General features: G+C 50.4%; 1 long non-coding RNA gene and 1 pseudogene across 14 annotated transcripts; one reads left to right on the forward strand and one right to left on the reverse strand.

Moving 5' to 3' along the window:
• Window positions 1–3,558: 3,558 nt before the first annotated feature.
• Window positions 3,559–5,515, forward strand: LOC139024507 (uncharacterized). Of its 14 annotated transcripts, XR_011475839.1 has the most exons (7): window positions 3,559–3,638; window positions 3,936–3,997; window positions 4,132–4,199; window positions 4,231–4,264; window positions 4,362–4,395; window positions 4,519–4,619; window positions 5,363–5,465. It is a non-coding gene; the product is annotated as an uncharacterized lncRNA (long non-coding RNA). The 14 variants fall into 14 exon arrangements; XR_011475833.1 differs by lacking the exons at window positions 4,132–4,199; window positions 4,231–4,264 and adding an exon at window positions 5,472–5,513 and having other exon boundaries at window positions 3,936–4,023; window positions 4,354–4,395; window positions 4,519–4,586; window positions 5,363–5,396; XR_011475837.1 differs by lacking the exon at window positions 4,132–4,199.
• A 401-nt stretch (window positions 5,516–5,916) lies between these two features.
• The window catches only part of LOC112071342 (F-box/LRR-repeat protein 2-like), a 47,101-nt pseudogene continuing 38,610 nt past the window's right edge, over window positions 5,917–14,407 (reverse strand).

The following is a 14,407-nucleotide window of genomic DNA, read 5'->3' on the forward strand; positions in this document are numbered from 1 at the left end:
GAAGAGGGCAGATGAATGAGCCATTTGAAATKTATTTTGCATTTGTGAAATTATTTTGATGTGATATGAAAGTAGAGGGATTTATGTTTCTAGAACCAGACTGAATTGAGAATCGATTCCCATTTAGATGGGAGTATTTGGCTGTTTGGCTTCCAGAGCCAATTCGCCCTTTAAACAGAACATGTAAGGTCCTTGGATTAAGGAGTAGCGTTAGGATCCTTTAGTCCATTACCCGGGCTAATGCAGTAGCTACCTTACATATGTAGTATTGTGTAGTGGTCAAGGACTTAAGTAAAATTTAAATATTTGTCGTAGCCTAATGTCTATGAAAACAAAAACGTTATCAATGGAACAGTAGGTYATTGTTTTTTGATAAGTTGTAAGCTCATTAAATACTATTCTATATGTTTTTCCAAAACCAAAAGGGCATATTACATTTGTTGAAATGACATTTGAACAGCAGATCAGCATTAGGTTTTATTTTCCTAGGCTTTAGCTCAGCGGGCTTGTGATGCGCAAGAGACTTGAGTCGTGTTCAAACCCAAAGTCACACATGCTTGCACATACACACAGTACATCCACTGCAACTATCGTGCAGATTTGAGTTGCACCAGAGGCAATTTAAGTTAAACCGTCCAAGCCATTCTGTTTTTACCTTGTATTGAATACATCCAACCGTAAAAACATACTGAAGGTAGTTTATTTGTATCCCATGTATGGAACAATCTACAGATTTCCCTAACAACTAGATGTACCTCTCAGGCAGTTCAAATGAATAATTTGCGACCAATCTTTACTGAGGTATGTGATTGTTTCACTTGAGTGTGTTTGTAATCTTGTATATTTGTATTATGTTGTATTTGTAAAGTGTGTTAATATGCAGGGCTCCCTTGTAGAAGAGTCCTTGGTCTCAATGAGACTGCCTGCTAAAATTGCTAAAATAAAAGGTTACATTTTATTTTATTTTTTTAATACATCTCCTGTCCATCAAATTCACCCACATGGATAACTAGACCCCTCCACGTTCTGCCACATGAATCCATAAAAAGGTAATTTTCACCAATATGGCAACCATGGTTTTTCAGGGCACTGTGCACAGCTATTCAGCATATTGCCTGACGGAAAATCCCCAGTCCGTTTCTTATTCATAAGCGAGAAAACGTCACGAATGAACAGAAACATTTGGACAGAACCCCAAAATAAGAATGGCTTTATAAAAGTTTAATAGTGAATCTTATTTGAGAAGGAAAGTAGAATATTTTCCATGCCAGGCCAAGCAAAATAACAACCCTTTCTTTAAACATGAATATGGAAACTGCAGTAATATCACTGCTGCTAAGGGCTATTACCTAGAACTGATCAGATTGTGGTAGGTCTATCCCTAAAGTAATAATTATACAGTTGATCATTTTGCCGCTTGTTGGTAAAGGATATTAAACCATACCCTCATTTAAAAAGGAATCTTTTGAAGTTGGAAGTCTTACTGTAGCCTGGATGAGGATAATCATAATAGTTGTATTTCACTCTATTTTCTCAAAGTAAAAGTACCTGAAGACGAAGAAGATATAAAATATTGATGATGGATCCAGATTTGGGTGTGCCTCTCAGATTTTATATGGCACTTCAGCGACATCTGCTGGTCAGGATGAAGATTACATTGCTATCACACACACCACACAGACAATGAGTATCAGAGTAAGCGCTACTCAGAACATTTTTTTTTTTTTAATCAAATTCCACTGTAGAGCCAGTCAGAGCACGTTTACTAATCAGTTACTTTGATTTATTTATGTTATATTTATTCATTTTCAACATAAAGCTCCTGTTAGATCAGCTGTCAAAGAGAGGCGTTAGTAACACTGCCACACAGTGAGGTCAGCAGGGTTGGGGTCAATTCCATTCAAAAGACTGAATTAATAAAGAACTGACCCCAACACTAGAGGTCAGTCAGCTTATTGACCTAGAACCAGAAGCATCCGAGTCAAAAATCCATATTATATACTACACGCTTATGTCTGTCTGAGACTGAACACAGACACGCCTTGTCCCAAACCCAGGACTGGCCCCTAGCCCTGACCCCCTTCCCTTAGCCCCCGGAACATCTGAAAGCACATAGTAGGTAATCTCGGACACCCAGAATGAAAAATCATGTCCAATTGCGTTAGATGCTTAATTAATTTCTGGGGGCAGACGTTTTAGAAAATATACTAGAACGAGGAGCGGAAGCAGAACTAGGAGCTCCACCTCCCTCTGCAGGTTACAGGAGAGGTGTATGGGCCAAATGTTCCCTACTCTTCCGAAATACGCCTGCGTAATCGTGATTTGTCCAAATTACCAGTGATGAAAGACCTGCGCACCGGAAACAAATTTCATCGTTAGTTGGCGTAACCCACAGTCAGTTGGCAGATGCTACGATACCAGTTATGTTATGCGTATCTGTCCACAAGAGATTACATGGTAGGTTACAGTAACATAGCAGTCTATATCTTGACCTCAATCTCCATCTGGTAGACTGTGTGAAGTATCTGCCATGTTGCTTGAATCCACTGCTGCAGATTTATTTWTATTTTTTTWAATCTAAAGACACATGATAGTCACTTAGGCTCAAACCTCTCCATTTCATTTCATTGAGGGTGAGTCAGGAGTTGCTTAGTGGTCAAGGGGCTAGTGGTCAGTTTGGAACCAGGTCTGTGTGTTCCACAGCCACACAGGAGGCCCAGAGTACACACGTTCCAGTGATGTCATTAGATGCTATTTTCTGACAGAGACAGTCCATTTCTGTCCAACAGTAACAGTTTGTTTTCATTATTTTCAAAAGGAGAGATGCACAGATCTGTTCTCCCTCTGGATAGATAAGCATGGACAATAACAATAAGCACTGAAAAAGAGGGAAAATAATCATTTGTTACTGGTCAACTCCAATCCGAGGGCGAGTTGCCATATTGTAATATATATATTTTTTGCTCTCATTGTAAAACACTCTCTTACAAACAAAAACAGTCTCCAACAGGCAGGTTCTCAGGTGCACAACAAAAACGTCAAAATGTTCAGCTTTGTACTTGGGCGGGGTTTAGTGGTGTCCCCTACATCGCCGGAAGTCAGGGCTATCCCAGCATCCTCTCTGCTCACACCCAGAATCATTACACTTCCCAGAATCCCCTTTTCACGTCCACAGAGCTGTGCGTGTCGATTGGTTGAAGCAGGTTGACTCGCAGCACGGTCACACAGAGGTGGCATGTGATTGGTTGAGATGAAGTTCCACCCAGAGTGATGCGTTGTCCAGGGGGTGTGGTTAGAAGGGCAAGACTGTGGAAACCTTGCAGATAGAAATGTAACATATGGAGCTGACACGATTACCAACGCTCCTCATCACGTCTCTTCTACACAACGTACTTCTATGTGCACGTTCTGTACCGTTCCACCTTCCTGAATAACACTGTCCAACATTTTGTGGGTTTTAGTCCTCTGCCTCTTTAGGATCATCCCCCCTCATCCACTAGTCCAAGTATTGGAGAGGAGGGGTCTGGAAGGTGAGGGTAGTTTTGGAGAGGAGGGGCCTGGAAGGTGAGGGTAGTTTTGGAGAGGAGGAGTCTGTAAGGTGAGGGTCGTTTTGGAGAGGAGGGGTCTGGAAGGTGAGGGTAGTTTGAGAGGAGGGGCCTGGAAGGTGAGGGTAGTTTTGGAGAGGAGGGGTCTGGAAGGTGAGGGTAGTTTGAGAGAGGGGCCTGGAAGGTGAGGGTAGTTTTGGAGAGGAGGGGTCTGGGAGGTGAGGGGTAAGTTTGAGAGGAGGAGTCTGGAAGGTGAGGGTAGTTTTGGAGAGGAGGGTGTCTGGAAGGTGAGGGTAGTTTGGAGAGGAGGGGTCCTGGAAGGTGAGGGTAGTTTTGGAGAGGAGGGGCTTGGAAGGTGAGGGTAGTTTGGAGAGGAGGGTTTAAGGTGAGGTCGTTTGGAAGAGGAGGGGTCTGGAAGGTGAGGGTCGTTTTGGAGAGGAGGGGTATTGAAGGTGAGGGTCGTTTTTGGAGAGGAGGGGTCTGGAAGGTGAGGGTAGTTTGAGAGAAGGGGTCTGGAAGGTGAGGGTAGTTTGAGAGGAGGAGTCTGGAAGGTGAGGGTAGTTTTGGGAGAGGAGGGGCCTGGAAGGTGAGGGTAGTTTTGGAGAGGAGGGGCTTGGAAGGTGAGGGTAGTTTTGGAGAGGAGGGGTATTGAAGGTGGGGTAGTTTGAGAGGAGGGGCCTGGAAGGTGAGGGTAGTTTTGGAGAGGAGGGGTCTGGAAGGTGAGGGTAGTTTGAGAGGAGGGGCTGGAAGGTGAGGGGTAGTTTTGGAAGAGGAGGGTCTGGAGGTGAGGGTAGTTTGAGAGGAGGAGTCTGGAAGGTGAGGGTAGTTTTGGAGAGGAGGGGTCTGGAAGGTGAGGGTAGTTTGAGAGAGGGGGCCTGGAAGGTGAGGGTAGTTTTTTGGAGAGGAGGGGCTTGGAAGGTGAGGGTAGTTTTGGAGAGGAGGGTAGTTTTGGTGAGAGGAGGGGTATTGAGAGGTGAGGGTCGTTTTGGAGAGGAGGGGTCTGGAAGGTGAGGGTCGTTTTGGAGAGGAGGGGTATTGAAGGTGGGGTCGTTTTGGAGAGGAGGGGTCTGGAAGGTGAGGGTAGTTTGAGAGGAGAGGGGTCTGGTAAGGTGAGGGTAAGTTTTGAGAGGAGGAGTCTGGAAGGTGAGGGTAGTTTTGGAGAGGAGGGGCCTGGAGGGTGAGGGTATGTTTTTGGAGAGGAGGGGCTGGAAGGTGAGGGTATTTTTGGAGAGGAGGGGTAATTGAAGGTGAGGGTAGTTTTGGAGAGGGGGTTTGAGGAGGTGAGGGTAGTTTTTGGAGAGGAGGGGTGGTTGGAAGGTGGTGGGTGAGTTTTGGAGAGGAGGGGTCTGGGAGGTGAGGTGGTTTTGGGAGAGGAGGGTCTGAAAGGTGTAGGGTTCGTTTTGGAGAGGAGGGGGTCTGGGGCTCTGGAAGGTGAGGGTCGTTTTGGAGAGGAGGGGTCTTGGGGGGCTCTGGAAGGTGAGGGTAGTTTTGGAGAGCGAGGGGTCTGGGAAGGTGAGGGTAGTTTTGGAGAGAGAGGGGTCTGGAAGGTGAGGGTTAGTTGGAGAGGAGGGGTCGGAGGTGAGGGTAGTTTGGAGAGGAGGGGTCTGGGAGGTGAGGTAGTTTTGGAGAGGAGGGGTCTGGGAGGTGAGCGGTGGTTTTGGAGAGGTAGGGTCTGGGAGGTTGGAGGGTGTTTGGAGAGAGGGGTCGGGAGGTGGAGGTAGTTTTGGAGAGAGGGGTCTGGGAGGTGAGGTAGTTTGGGAGGAGGGGTCTGGGAGGTGAGGTAGTTTTGGGAGAGGGAGGGGTCTGGGCTCTGGAAGGTGAGGGTCGTTTTGGAGAGGAGGGGTCTGGAAGGTGAGGGTAGTTTGGAGAGGAGGGGTCTGGGCTCTGGAAGGTGAGGGTCGTTTTTGGAGAGGAGGGGTCTGGAAGGTGAGGGTAGTTTTGGAGAGGAGGGGTCTGGGCTCTGGAAGGTGTGATGGTCGACTCAGAGTTCTGTCAGAGAGAGAAGACCTCCCCGAGTAGGAACCTCAGAAAGAGTCCAATTGATAATTTATCAGTAGTGATCAATCAGTCTGTATGGATCAGAGACCAGTAGTGATCAATCAGTCTGTATGGATCAGAGACCATAGTGATGGGGGGTCAATGTCCAGGGTATTGATCAGAGATCAGTAGTGAAGGGTCAGACCTGTAGGGGTCAGACCGTAGGAAAAACATTTAACAAAAAAACATTTTCGTTTACATTTAACAATTTCGTTTAAATCACTGGAATAAGTTTGGGAAGAACCATTTTCAAAAAAAATCTTCCTTTTAGGTGCCTAGTGAAACCGACCCAGACCCTGGCGGTTATAGGCTCAGGGCGGTGTGTAGTCCGTGGTGGGGTTCAGGGCGTTGTGTAGTCGTGGTGGGGTTCAGGGCGTTGTGTAGTCGTGGTGGGGTTCAGGGTGGTGTGTAGTCGGGGTGGGGTTCAGGGCGGTGTGTAGCCGTGGTGGGGTTCAGGGCGGTGTGTAGTCGGTGGGTGTTCAGGGTGGTGTGTAGTCGTGGTGGGGTTCAGGGTCGGTCTCATCACGTGGAGGTGGGTTTATTGTTGTGGGGTGGGGGTGGGGGGGGGGGTCACAGCAGTAGGCCCTGTAGACAGAGCTGCCCCCCCCGGGCCCTCCACTGTCAGAGGATGACGCAGCAGCGACACAGCCTATGGCCCCCGCCGTGCACCGAGGGAGGGGGCGTCACCGGGGCAAAGTAGGCGTGGACCTTTATCTCTGGGAGATGGGCCTATAGGGAGAGGTAGGAGCTACGTCATTTCAAATGCAGCAATATTTCACACTGTTGTATATTCTCCCATGACAGCCTGCAACGCTGCAATAAACTCTATAGGAGTATAATACAAGTGTGGGGGTCATTCTATTATTTCCATAGGAAACTACAATTCCCACCTGGCCATGCAGGAGCTTTGACATTACAGCTATAGTGATGCAGTTTGGGAGATGTAGTGATGGCGATGACTGACCCGTATGCGTTTGATGCCGGCCCTGGTGACCTGCTGGCAGTCGTAGAGTTCTATCCTCTCCAGACGGTGACAGTTCTTCAGGTGCTCCAGAGTCCCGTCTGTGATCAGAGGGCAGTTATCCAACTCCACCACTGTGAGGCGCTCCTGTCCACACACACTGCTGCTCAGCGCCCTGATACCATCGTCTGTTATCAACTCACAGTGGGAAAGAGACTGGTGGAGAGGATAGACAGTAGAAACTATATTACATACTGTAATGTACACCCACAACAATACGTACCAGTGCTTGCAGGCGAGGGCAGTGAATAGCRAGYTGGACTAGAGTGTTGTCAGTCACCTGTGAGAGGAGACAGACTCAAATCAAACCCAGATACAGTACATAGAATCAGACAGGCTCAATTAAACCCAGATACAATACATAGAATCAGACAGGCTCAATCAAACCCAGATACAGTACATAGAATCAGACAGGCTCAATTAAACCCAGATACAATACATAGAATCAGAAAGGCTCAATCAAACCCAGATACAGTACATCAGACAGGCTCAATCAAACCCAGATACAGTACATCAGACAGGCTCAATCAAACACTGATGGCCTCAATCTACAGTTGCATTAAACAAGAAAAGAAGCCCATGAAATCTTACCAAAACACATTCTTCTAAATCCATTTTTTCCATCTCATGACAATGCTGTTGAAACAAAATCACATCAGTTCAACATTAGGTTTTGATTAGTGACCTTAAATGTGAAAATATTTGAAGACAAAAAGAAACACACAAGTCAAGACAGAGCGCTGATGGAAATAAAGAAGCACTTACCCTGGCCAGTACAGTAAACCCAGCGTCTGTAACATGTGAACATCGTGCTGCTTCCAAGATCCTGATACAAACACATTGGTTATGTGGACGGTATGGCGTCTTTTATCAGTAGGCCTCATCGTGTGTCTCGTGCAGTGGGCCTCATGTGTGTCTCGTCAGTGGGTCATCGCGTGTCATCGTCGCTTGGGCTCATCGCGTGTCTCCGTCAGTGGGCCTCATGCGTGTCTGCGTCAGTGGGCCTCAATCGTGTGTCTGTCGAGTGGGCTCATCGTGTGTCCTGTCAGTGGGCCTCATCGTGTGTCTGTCAGTGGGCCTCATCGTGTGTCTGTCAGTGGGCCTCATGTGTGTCTGTGTGGCTCATGTGCCATATCTTATTGTGGGATGCTTTGCCTCTTTGAGAATCATGTTGGCTATATGACCTTCATCGTGTGTTCTGTCAGTGGGGCCTCATCGTGTGTCTTGTCAGTGGGCCTCATCGTGTGTCTGTCATATTATTGTGGATGCTTTGCCTACTTTGAGAATCATGTTGTATATGACCTCATCGTGTGTCTGTCAGTGGGCCTCATCGTGTGGGCTCCTGTCAGTGGGCCTCATCGCGTGTCTGTCAGTGGGCCTCATCGCGTGTCTGTCAGTGGGCCTCATCGCGTGTCTGTCAATGGGCCTCAAACCGCGTGTCGTCAGTGGGTCACCGCGTGTCGTCACGGGGCCTCACCGCGTGTCGTCAACGGGCCTCACCGCGTGTCGTCCAGTGGGCCTCACCGCGTGTCGTCAGTGGGCCTCACCGTGTGTGTCGTCAGTGGGCCTCACCCGTGTGTGTCGTCAGTGGCCTCACCGATGTGTGTCGTCAGTGGGCCTCACCGTGTGTGGTTCAGTGGGCTCACCGTGGTGTGGTCGTCAGTGCGGCTCTCACCGTGTGTGTCGTCAGTGGGCCTCACCGTGTGTGTCGTCAGTGGGCCTCACCGGTGTGTGCGTCAGTGGGCCTCCACCGTGTGTGTCGTCAGTGGCTCAACCGTGTGTGTCGCAGTGGCCCTCACCGGTGTGTCTCGTCAGTGGGCCTCACCGTGTGTGTCTGTCAGTGGGCCTCTCGCGCTCTGTCAGTGGCTGCACCGTGTCGTCAGTGGCCTCACCGGTGTTGTCAGTGGGCCTCACCGCGGTGTCTGTCAGTGGGCCTCACGCGCGTGTCGTCAGTGGGCCTCATCGGCGTGTCTGTCAGTGGGGCCTCAATCGTCGTGTCCTGTCATATCTATTGTGGGATGCTTTGCCCTACTTTGAGAATCATGTTGGCTATATGACCTTCATCGTGTGTCTGTCAGAGGGCCTCATCGTGTGTCTGTCAGTGGGCCTCATCGTGTGTCTGTCATATCTATTGTGGATGCTTTGCCTACTTGAGAATCATGTTGGCTATATGACCTTACGTGTGTCTGTCAGTGGCCTCATCGGCGTGTCGTCAGGGGGCCTCAATCGCGTGTCGTCAGCGGGTCCTCACCGCGTGTCGTCAGGGGGCCTCACCGCGTGTCGTCAGGGGGCTCACCGCGTGTCGTCAGGGGGCCTCACCGCGTGTGTCGTCAGTGGGCCTCACGCGTGTGTCGTCAGTGGGCCTCACCGCGTGTGTCGTCATGGGCCTCACCGCGTGTGTCGTCAGTGGGCCTCACCGCGTGTGTCGTCAGTGGGCCTCACCGCGTGTGTCGTCAGTGGGCCTCACCGCGTGTGTCGTCAGTGGGCCTCACCGCGTGTGTCGTCAGTGGGCCTCACCGCGTGTGTCGTCAGTGGGCCTCACCGCGTGTGTCGTCAGTGGGCCTCACCGCGTGTGTCGTCAGTGGGCCTCACCGTGTGTGTTCGTCAGTGGGCCTCACCGTGTGTGTCGTCAGTGGGCCTCACCGTGTTGTCGTCAGTGGGCCTCACGTGTGTGTCGTCAGTGGGCCTCACCGGTGTGTAGTCCGTCAGTGGGCCATCACCGTGTGTGTTCGTCAGTGGGCCCTCACCGTGTGTGTCTGTCAGTGGGCTCACCGTGTGTGTCTGTCAGTGGGCCTCACCGTGTGTGTCTTCAGTGGGCTCACCGTGGCGTCTGTCAGTGGGCCTCATCGTGTGTGTCTGTCAGTGGGCCTCTATCGTGTGTCTGTCAGTGCGGCCCTCACGTGTGCCTGTCAGTGGGCCTCATCGTGTTTGTCATATCTATTGTGGGATGCTTTGCCTACTTTGAGAATCATGTTGGCATATGACCTTCATCGTGTGTCTGTCAGTGGCCTCATCGGTGTGCAGTGGCCTCACGCGCGTGTCGTAGTGGGCTCACGCGTGTCGTCAGTGGCTCACCGCGTGTCTTCAGTGGGCCTCCCGCGTGTCGTCAGTGGGCCTCACCGCGTGTGTCGTAGTGGGCCTCACCGCGTGTCGTCAGTGGGCCTCACCGCGTGTCTGTCAGTGGGGCCTCACCGCGTGTCTGTCATGGGCCTCACCGGCGTGTCTGTCAGTGGGCCTCATCGTGTGTCTGTCAGTGGGCCTCATCGTGTGTCTGTCATATCTATTTGTGGGATGCTTTGCCTACTTTGAGAATCATTGTTGGCTATATGACCTTCATCGTGTGTCTGTCAGTGGGCCTCATCGTGTGTCTGTCAGTGGGGCCTCATCGTGTGTCTGTCATATATCTATTGTGGGATGCTTTGCCTACTTTGAGAATCATGTTGGCTATATGACCTTGCATCGTGTGTCTGTCAGTGGGCCTCATCGTGTGTATGTCAGTGGGCCTCACCGCGTGTCGTCGGGGGCCTCACCGCGTGTCGTCAGGGGGCCTCACCGCGTGTCGTCAGGGGGCCTCACGCGTGTCGTTCAGTGGGCCTCACCGTGTGTGTCGTCAGTGGGCCTCCGTGTGTGTCGTCAGTGGGCCTCACCGTGTGTGTCGTCAGTGGGCTCACGTTGTGTCGTCAGTGGGCCTCATGGTGTGTCGTCAGTGGGCCTCACCGTGTGGTCGTCCAGTGGGCCTCACGTGTGTGTCGTCAGTGGGCCTCACCGTGTGTGTGTCCGTCAGTGGGCCTCACCGTGTGTGTCGTCAGTGGGCCTCACCGTGTGTGTCGTCAGTGGCCTCACGTGTGTGTCTGTCAGTGGGCCTCATCGTGTGTGTCTGTCAGTGGGCTCATCGTGTGTCTGTCAGTGGGCCTCATCGTGTGTCTGTCATATCTATTGTGGGATGCTTTGCCTACTTGGAATCATGTTGGCTATATGACCTTCATCGTGTGTCTGTCAGTGGGCCTCATCGTGTGTCTGTCAGTGGGCTCATCGTGTGTCTGTCATATATCTATTGTGGGATGCTTTGCCTACTTTGAGAATCATGTTGGCTATATGACCTTCATCGTGTGTCTGTCAGTGGGCCTCATCGTGTGTATGTCCGTGGGCCTCACTGCGTGTCGTCAGGGGCCGCTCACGCGTGTCGTCAGGGGGCCTCACCGGCGTGTCGTCAGGGGGCCTCACCGCGTGTCGTCAGTGGGCCTCACGGTGTGTCCGTCAGTGGGCCTCACCGGTGTGTGTCGTCAGTGGGCCTCACCGGTGTGTGTCGTCAGTGGGCCTCACCGTGTGTTGTCGTCAGTGGGCCTCACCGTGTGTGTCGTCAGTGGGCCTCACCGTGTGTGGGTCGTCAGTGGGCCTCACCGTGTGTGTCGTCAGTGGGCCCTCACCGTGTGTGTCGTCAGTGGGCCCTGCACCGTGTGTGTCGTCAGTGGGCCTCACCGTGTGTGTCGTCAGTGGGCCCTCAGCCCGTGTGTGTCTGTCAGTGGGCCTCATCGTGTGTGTCTGTCAGTGGGCCTCATCGTGTGTGTCTGTCAGTGGGCCTCATCGTGTGTCTGTCAGTGGGCCTCATCGTGTGTGTCTGTCAGTGGGCCTCCTCGTGTGTGTCTGTCAGTGGGCCTCATCGTGTGTGTCTGTCAGTGGGCCTCATCGTGTGTGTCTGTCAGTGGGCCTCATCGTGTGTCGGTCAGTGGCCTCATCGTGTGTCTGTCAGTGGGCCTCATCGTGTGTCTGTGCTCATATCTATTTGTGGGATGCTTTGCCTACTTTGAGAATCATGTTGGCTATATGACCTTCATCGTGTGTCTGTCAGTGGGCCTCATCGCGTGTCTGTCAGTGGGCCTCATCGCGGTCGTCGTGGGCCTCACCGGCGTGTCCTGTCGGTGGGCCTCACCGCGTGTTCTGTCGGTGGGCCTCACGCGGTTCTGTCGGTGGCTCACCGCGGTCTGTCGGTGGGCCTCACCGCGTGTCTGTCGGTGGGCCTCACCGCGTGTCTGGTCGGTGGGCCTCACCGCGTGTCTGTCGGTGGGCCTCACCGCGTGTCTGTCGGTGGGCCTCACCGCGTGTCTGTCGGTGGGGCCTCACCGCGTGGTCTGTCAGTGGGCCTCACGCGTGTCTGTCAGTGGGCCTCACGCGTGTCTGTCAGTGGGCCTCACCGCGTGTTCTGTCAGTGGGCCTCACCGCGTGTCGTCAGTGGGCCTCACCGCGTGTCGTCAGTGGCCTCACCGCGTGTCGTCAGTGGGCCTCACCGCGTGTCGTCAGTGGGCCTCATCAGTGTGTTCGTCAGTGGCCTCATCGTGTTAATAAGAAAGGGGACGTTTCTTACTTGAGTCGGGGGCAGTTGAGCCCCAGAGCGGTGAGAGAGAGGCGTCTGTAATTTACTGCAGCCAGAGATACACAGCATCTGCAGTTTGTGGCACCCCCGACACAGACTGACCAAGCCATCATCAGTATCTGCTGTAATCACACACACACACAAAATCATCTGCACCGCTTATAAATAACACACATTACACACACATTATCTGTCTTTCAATCCCTACTCCCCCCCCCCCACACACACACACACACACACACACACACACACACACACACACACACACAACACACCACACACACACACACACACACACACACAGCCTCCATCTCTGTCTACTGAGCAGGTCTGCATGTTGATAGTGGTTAGTTCAGGACAGTGTTTCTGTAGGGGTTTCAGTGCTCCATCCTCCAACTGTAGAGAACAGAGAGAAACCAATCACTACTGACAATCAATACCATAGTTTATTTGTGTGTGTGTGTGTGGTGTGTGTACCTGTGTGCAGCACGTAGGACCAGGCTTGTAGGTTGTTACAGCCCCTGGTCAGAGCCTCGATGCCATCTCTGGTGATTTGGTCACACCACGACAGGTTTAATGTCTCCAACATACTACAGCCATCCACTAAGCAGAGACACACAACACACACCACAGTTTTCTTACTAAGTATTACACTGTAATGTTATGTTACTGTTTCCATTGGAATGTACCCGGTAATGATATGGTAACCACGGGGGATCTGTTGTACCCGGTAATGATACGGTAACGGTAACTACGGGGGGATCTGTTGTACCCGGTAATGATACGGTAACCACGGGGGGGGGGATCTGTTGTACCCGGTAATTATACGGTAACCACGGGGGGATCTGTTGTACCCGGTAATTATACAGTACCACGGGGGGATCTGTTGTACCTGGTAATAAATTGTGTTTGTTGTAATGAATCCTAAAGAAACAAACATCTAATTTATTACTATGTATCTACCATTTTACCCTTCTAGTAAATACCTGTGTAATTTCTGGACCGTAAAATAAAACTGCAACCCTTGAGCCTTGGCCAGAAGAAGTAGTGCACTACATATGGAATAGAGTAGTGTTTGGGACACTCACCTGAGAGCTTTGAGGGAGTGGTTGGTAACAGACACGCAGGAATGAGGTCCAGCTGTTTGAGTTTGCAGCAGAACTTGGAGAGGCTGAGACAGGTGCTGTCTGTGATCTTAGTGCAGCCGTTCAGATTCACACCTCGATGTTACGGCAGTTCTGGGAAAACGTCCTGACAGGTGACAGAGTCATCAGAGGTATACAAATACCAAAGTCATGGAGAAGTAATTGTATCACGAGGAATGCGCATCTTTCGCTTTCAAGACGATTGATACTTATCTAGATACATGCTCCGATACGATACAGGAACGATACGTTTTAGTTTGAAACGATTCAGTGAGATTCGGTTTGAATGGGGAACGAATCGATGCTATACAATGTACTAAACATTTTTTGGCATAAACCACACACTTTTCCTATTCTAAATTCAAATCTGCTGCTGATGGAGCTCATAAACTCGGCCCTCCCTGAGCTGGATCTGTCTGAGCTGACGTGTGTGTGTGTGTGTGTGTGTGTGTGTGTGTGTGTGTGTGTGTGTGTGTGTGTGTGTGTGTGTGTGTGTGTGTGTGTGTGTGTGTGTGTGTGTATAAATGAATTATAGTGCCTTCAGAAAGTATTCACACCCCTTGACTTATTACGCGTTGTTGCGTTACAGACTGAATTTAAAATAGATTTAATTGAGATTTGTATCACTAGTCTACACACAAAAGCCTCCAAATTAATTTAAAAAAATGAAAAGCTGAAATGTCTAGAGCCAAAAATAGTGCTTACCGATTAACCAAATTCATTTATTTGAATTCCATTTTGTTCCGTTTTTTTTCTGTGAGCTCAATGCACAGTTTCTCTAGAGATAAATCAGATCCAGCCTAAAATGTGAGATGTAGTAGGAAGTTGTAGTTTCCAACAGGCCAATATTATACATAGTTTGAGCATAAAACCTGGTAATTAAACTACAATGACCATAATCCATTGCGCATCTACTTGTCCGTCTGCTGTTTTCTCTTCACGCCTGCTCCTGGAAGAGAGAAGAATGCGTGACCCTGAGGTGATATAGAGAGCAGCTGGTGCTTCGCGAGACATCTGAAAATACATTCTACCATCATTAGACTTTTATTTGTTGTTTTATTCTGTGTTAAACGTGAAAAAGAATGAACTATGTCCTGAACACAAGTGTTATGTTTGGGGCAAATCAAACGACGACAATCACAGAGTACCACTCTTCATATTTTCAAGCATGGTGGTGGCTGCATCATGTTATGGGCATGCTTGTCATCAGCAACACTAGGGAGTTTTTTAGGTAAAAATAAAACGGAATAGAGTAAAGCACAGGAAAACCTGGTTCAGTCTGTTTTCC

Source organism: Salvelinus sp. IW2-2015, unplaced genomic scaffold, assembly GCF_002910315.2.
Source record: "Salvelinus sp. IW2-2015 unplaced genomic scaffold, ASM291031v2 Un_scaffold1588, whole genome shotgun sequence".
Taxonomy (NCBI): Eukaryota; Metazoa; Chordata; class Actinopteri; order Salmoniformes; family Salmonidae; genus Salvelinus; species Salvelinus sp. IW2-2015.